Consider the following 6,381-nt stretch of genomic DNA (forward strand, 5'->3'; position numbering starts at 1 on the left):
GAAGCGGTGAATGCACTTCCGATGTAGGTCCAGGATTTCTGCAAGAGAAAGTAGGATAACTTAGGGATCAAATCAAAACTCGACCGCCGGTTCCGGGCGGTTTCCGGCGGTTCTAGAGGTCTACGGGAATATACACAGTAAGGCACCGTAATGAGGTCAGTCGTTTCACCCTGATTCACATGGCTAGTTAATACCATCCAGTCGCCCGCGTAAGTAACGCAGTTTCAAGTGGAGTGATTGTAAGTGGTTTCTATAGACGAATCCAATTTCACGCATTCCTACACCTTAATGGCTGCCAAAGTTGGGTCCCCGTCGGCTCCATCTCACCTAAAATGTGAAATGATGCGGCCTTGGAGGGTATTTTAAACTGCATTCTATCACCTGTGTTACACGTAGACAAAAGAATAATGACAGTGTATAACACAAAAGAATCTAACATCGAATTTTAAGCGGCTTTAATCCATCCAATTGGGTAGTCACTACACCAGTTAGGTGCATGCGGGGACCCGTCATGGCCGACCAAATCCTGACCATAACTTGGCTCGTTGGATTCGTCTATACAAAATGTACAATATGAAGAATTGATTTCCCTCCCGGAAGTTATTCTCAGCATGTAGCAGTACAATATGAAGAATTGATTTCCCTCCCTCCCTCACGTCATCGCCCCGATATTTTCATGGCAGACATCGCCATGGTAGGTTGAATCCACCGCCACGCATGGCCATTTTGTTCCAACCTGTTTAATAGTTTTGAGACGCATAATGGGCCGAAGGACATCTGACTAAGGCTACTGACAATAGCCCGGTGACTGACCTCGCTGTGTGTGAGTGACCATGGTACGCCATATGTCATCTGCTTTTAGACTACCTCCACGATTGGCCTATACACTGCGCTATATAGTTCGGCACATATAAAATCAGAATTATTGTCAGTTTTTGAGTTCAAGACGCAAGCTTCTTTCTCAAGACGCTAGCTAACGACTATCATATCTATTCAAAACATATATTCAAGTGCAAGGAACCACATCTGGCTTCTTTAGACGAAATCATATATGGGAGATATTCATCATTTTCTACCCCGGTATCCAAAGATTTTCGTCTCATATCAAACTCGTGCATAGCACATTCACGTGTATCGATCCCGGGTATTGATTTTAGTATCTCTGATCAGAGAAGATGTGAGGAAAACGAGATAGATCAAGCTATCCTCAAACAAAATATGTGTGCAGCCGCTCATTCAAAAGTAATCACGCTATTTATATTTAACATGTTTAACAATAAAATACAACAAAGGGGTTTGAACCCATAATGGGTGTGATACACAAGTTGCTGCTTACTACTTTTAGGGAAAGGTCAGTGCCTGTATACCATCATACTATGCATACCATGCATGCAGACCCTAACATCCAGTTATATTTCAAATAAAATATGACCGAAGTTCCATGGCAAATTATAATTTCTGACGTTTGTTGACACTTTCAACCTCTACGATTTATGATACAGACCATTTTCAAGTATCAAAATATCTTTATTAGGTTTGCAGGAAATGACAGGAAAATACATAAAACAATAAAATAAAGATGATCAACAATCATCCCTTTTCTAACAAAATCCTAAAACACTCTCCCAAATGTTCTAAAATGGGCGAATTTTGTGGGAATTTTTACAAAACTACATTTCTTTCTTGTATTATCCACGTGTGGTATCCCATCAGCATGATCAGAGCAACAGGTACCACGTGTCATACTTTCAAGGAATTCTCTATGCATTGGAAATATTTCCAATTCCGGAGTGAAAATTAATCAACCATGGTCGGCAACACACATCACATCAACATGATCAAAGACTACTTTCAAGTAGATGTGTAACTACTTGAGAATAAAGGACTATGAATAGGTGCGACAGGATTACCTACGGGATTATCTCAAGGATGTAATTCTGTTCACTCTCCTTTTCTTACATCTTCTCTGCTCTGATGTACCAAGTAATTATTAGCCAGGCGATGTCGGTGTGCTCCAGTCCCGGGGATGGATTATTGGATTAAATACCCTTTAAATACCGAATGGTTGAACTGGCTATACTGGACTTACCACGCAGTACCCAGAACAGGGTTCGGTAGGTGAGGTTGCTTCCACAAAGTTGTCGTTGTTACACGCAGGGCCACTATCAGTGCAAGAAAAGCATGTCGAAGCAGGAACTGTGGTCGAAGCGACACTATAGCCTATACAGATAAACAAAATTAACTTTCATTAGCACGGCAACTGTGTAACCTTTATTGGCAATGAGATAAAAAATAAAAATACCTTTCAGGAAGTCTTGAATATGACATACCATTGAAGTGTTATGGTACTATGGGAATTTGGTCATTTTGTAAGCTACCGGTAATTGGCTCTATGTTCAACCGAAGGACGGACCTTTTTTTAATACAAGTTTACTTTAGTATTTTCTTCGTTTCGCTCGCGCCTTTTAGTCAAAATAAATTTACTTTTTGCCCAAAATACATTTAGCAACTCAATTCACTTTTGGCTAAAACACGGCTGTTTTTACACGCATACAGCAACTAAATACACGTATTACAAAATAAATTTGAAAACATGCCATTTCGTGATCAGGACACATGTCCATATCATATGGTATGCAAGGGATGATATCAAAACTTGACCGGCGGTTAATGGTTGTTTAGAATCCGGCTCCAACTGGGCCGAACCAACCGGAACCGGCGGTCGACCGCCGGTCGAATTTTGATTTCATCCCCAACAACAAATCGGTTCTGGAGACCTCCAACCTCCTTTTTTTTCGCTGCGACCCCGCTCATAGACTATTATATGTCTACACATCCCCCTCAATATCCAAACACCCTATCCATTCAAGAAGATGATCATAAAGAATTAGAATAAGAGAGTAGGTTAGAACAGGGAAAATGACAATTACTTACCAAACAAAATGACAAATACCAAAATGTTTATAACGATGCACCTCATTTTGCCTGATATGTAGTCGAAGTATCTGCAAATAAACGAAAAATATCGCAAAAATAATCTATTGTACTTCTATAGTTGTAGTGTAACGCACAGCTCTGGGTGACATTTAAGGGGGAATTGGGGCAATATTGTGATGGTAAAAAGGGAGATAAGCGAATTTTAGCACACAATTAAGGGCTGGGGTATGAACGTTTTGACAGTATTTATTGTGGGACATTAGAACACATCAGACATATCGAATTGCATTCTACGAAGAATGTCATTCTGATATCAAATAATTTTGATTTTTTGAAATTCGCAATTTAATACACATTTTATGGCAAATCATTAAAATTGATATTTTTGATAATTAACAGTACTTGAAGTAAACTTTATAAATCTGATGATTTATACTTAAAGTGTATTTTTGTGATTTTTTTCCCAAAACACCAAAAAAATTAGGTCTTTTTGGGAAAAAATCCATATCTTCAATATGAAAGGTCAAAATTTTCAATTGACCGTCGGCTTTTCCTCCCTGCTACATACACTTTAAGAATATGTCATTAGATTTATATAATTTACTTCGAGCACTGTTATATATCAAAATTTGAAAAATATCAAATTTTTATAATTTGTCATAAAATTTGTATTATATTGTGATTTTCAAAAATGAAAATTATTTGATATCAGAAAGACATGCTTCGTATTCAGAATGCAATTCGATAGGTCTGAGGTGCTCTCGTGTCCCATAAAAAATGCTGTCGAAACGCAATAAACGCTCATTTTAGATCCCTTAAGGGCCAACTTTATATTAGGCAAAGAAGACCTGAGACTTTCATGTTTTATTAAACGCACTGAACCGTAAACACCTTACATAGGCAGTGCGCCTTCGAAACTGAAAGGGCGAATATTTACTAAAAACCGATGCCGCGTGGATGAATTTTGGTAATATTAAAACAAAAATATATAATGAGAGAAAATAACCATTTCGAATCATCAAAATCCAAAATGTACATTTTGGCTATATCATGATATAACATCGTAAATTTCAGTGATTTTAAAGCAGTTTTTTCAGATGACACACAAACAAATAGTTCCTCGTAGTATTTTCATGCATCGCCCAGGCCTAATAGTGGTAGGCCTATATAACCAACAGTATTAGTGACCAGTGGTAATTGGATAGCCGGAAATTGAGGAAGCTGCTTTTTTCAATTGAGAGTATACATTTCAGCTGCTCTAAATTTTAACCAACCTTGTGAGGAATTAAACGTTCAATAATACATCAAACACACAAGTAAATCTGGACATCATTTCTTAGTATGGTGAAATACACGTATTCTCGAAAAAAGTGAACTGTAAAATTACAAAATGCAATATTAAATGTAAAAACAACACATGCACAAAATAAGCTTTAAAATGTCTCAAAGCCCACGCGTGCGTTCGTTTTTCTGAGCACCTCTGTCAGCTGAAACGGCAATTATTTTAGCTTTTGCCGTAAAATCATGAAATTCTGAGACAAATTTGGAAGAACAGTTACTTGATTCGATACTCGCATTGTTAAGGTATAAAACAACTGGTATTTTGTACTTCACTTGTGTAAATCAACCAGTTTTATCCTGTGTATTTTTTAACACTAGAAAATGACATCTAGATTCAAAATTTAGTTTAAAAAAAACCTTTAAAAATGAAATTAAAATCTTTATAAAAAAACCTCATTTCGCACTCGTTTTTGAAACTGCCACGGGCTTTCTTTGCGACATAATAATTTTTTACTTTAAAGGAGGATTTCGTGATCCTAGCATCCTCTTTTTATGACATTTTTCGGTAGATATCCATGAAAAAAGTTTATTCCCAAAATTTCAGTTGATTCTGATTTTGCGTTTGCGCATAATTATGTGTTTTACTATAGGCCACTGTTGTAATTTCGTTCTGGTATACCAGAACGAAATTCAAATTTGACAATATTTTTGCTAAACGAATTAATCTGCAAGAAATTTGTGGTACATAAACATTATGTAGCCAGAGGTTTCCAGTGGTATAAAAATCTCAACTTTTTTTGAGAAAAGTGGGGGGATGAGGCTGTGGATCACGAAATGCCCTTTTAAGTAGCCCAAGGAAATAAACAGACACACAAAATTAGTCGAAATTGAATGGTTGTCATATTCGGTGGGCTCCACACGCCATCATTTTGAGATTTTTTTAAACTCACATCAACACCTTGATAATCAACTTACCTTGACCGGTTTCTTGGATAAAAACAGCAAGTTTTTAAGTAGGCCTAGAACATTTGCCTTCAGTAATATCACCTGACGTGACTGAAAAGGACGTAGCATCAAACCCGAAGCAAGACAGCGACAAACTGTAGTTTCTTGTTTTTTGTTTGATTCACTATGTTGCCATAGAGCCATTAGATACCAGCTGAGGAGGAGTTCAGTGACCAATCAAGACATGCATGGCAGATGGTTTGTAATCAGTCATATCTACCTTAACCCTAACGCTTCTGAATACTACAAAATACTACTTGATATATGCGCTGTTCGTGCATGCATCCCACGTGGTGTGATGACGCAATCGCCCTAAGTGATATATAGGCACGGTTTCGCTGGCCAGCGAAGCCCAAGACCCGTGGCAAAGTGTCCCCGTGGCAAAGTGTCGCCGACCGAGTGCTTGGCATGCGAGGGACCCGTGGCAAAGTGTCCCCGTGGCAAAGTGTCCCCGACCGAGTGCTTGGCATGCGAGGGGTCTCGGGTTCGAATCCCGAGGTTCGAATCCCACCCAGAGCAAACAACCTCTTTCCTTCTTTTCTCTCTTTAATCTTTCCTTCTTTCCCTTCCCGTCGCCAAAAAGCCTTTAGGCGGTTAGGGTTAAGACAAATTATGTAAATGGGATTGGTTCAAAATTCTTCTGTTTGGAATCTTTGATATATATTCCTAAGAGTAGAGAGTTTGCGATTTCCAACCGTACGTATCATACGCCAGTGCATCTATTCAATATCCCGTCACATGAGAGTGATTTTGAATAGATGCATGGGCGTGTGATACGTACGTTTGGAAATCGCAAACTCTCTAGTAATTCCTTCAGTTTTGAGTAGGCTGATACTGACTCTGCTGATGATATACACTTTTCATCCTGATGTGGCAGTGACGTCAACACGTTGAGGCAGCTATTTCACACGCGCATCTATGTGGCGTCTTTAACCCTAGAACTACTGAGCCATATTTTGCAACACGGACTACAAAGGAAGCTCTTGCACCCCCAATTTTCAATTATATATACCGTTATATTCCAATGTATAGCTATGGGTCTCTTCTATCCAGTGATACCAAAATAAGTACAAATATTCCCCAAATAATATCGCTATGACGTCATAATATGAGGGCGCCCATGCAAATTTGGGCAATTCTGGATATGTACAAAAATGT

This window comes from Amphiura filiformis, chromosome 17 (assembly GCF_039555335.1).
Source record: "Amphiura filiformis chromosome 17, Afil_fr2py, whole genome shotgun sequence".
In the NCBI taxonomy this organism is placed as follows: Eukaryota; Metazoa; Echinodermata; class Ophiuroidea; order Amphilepidida; family Amphiuridae; genus Amphiura; species Amphiura filiformis.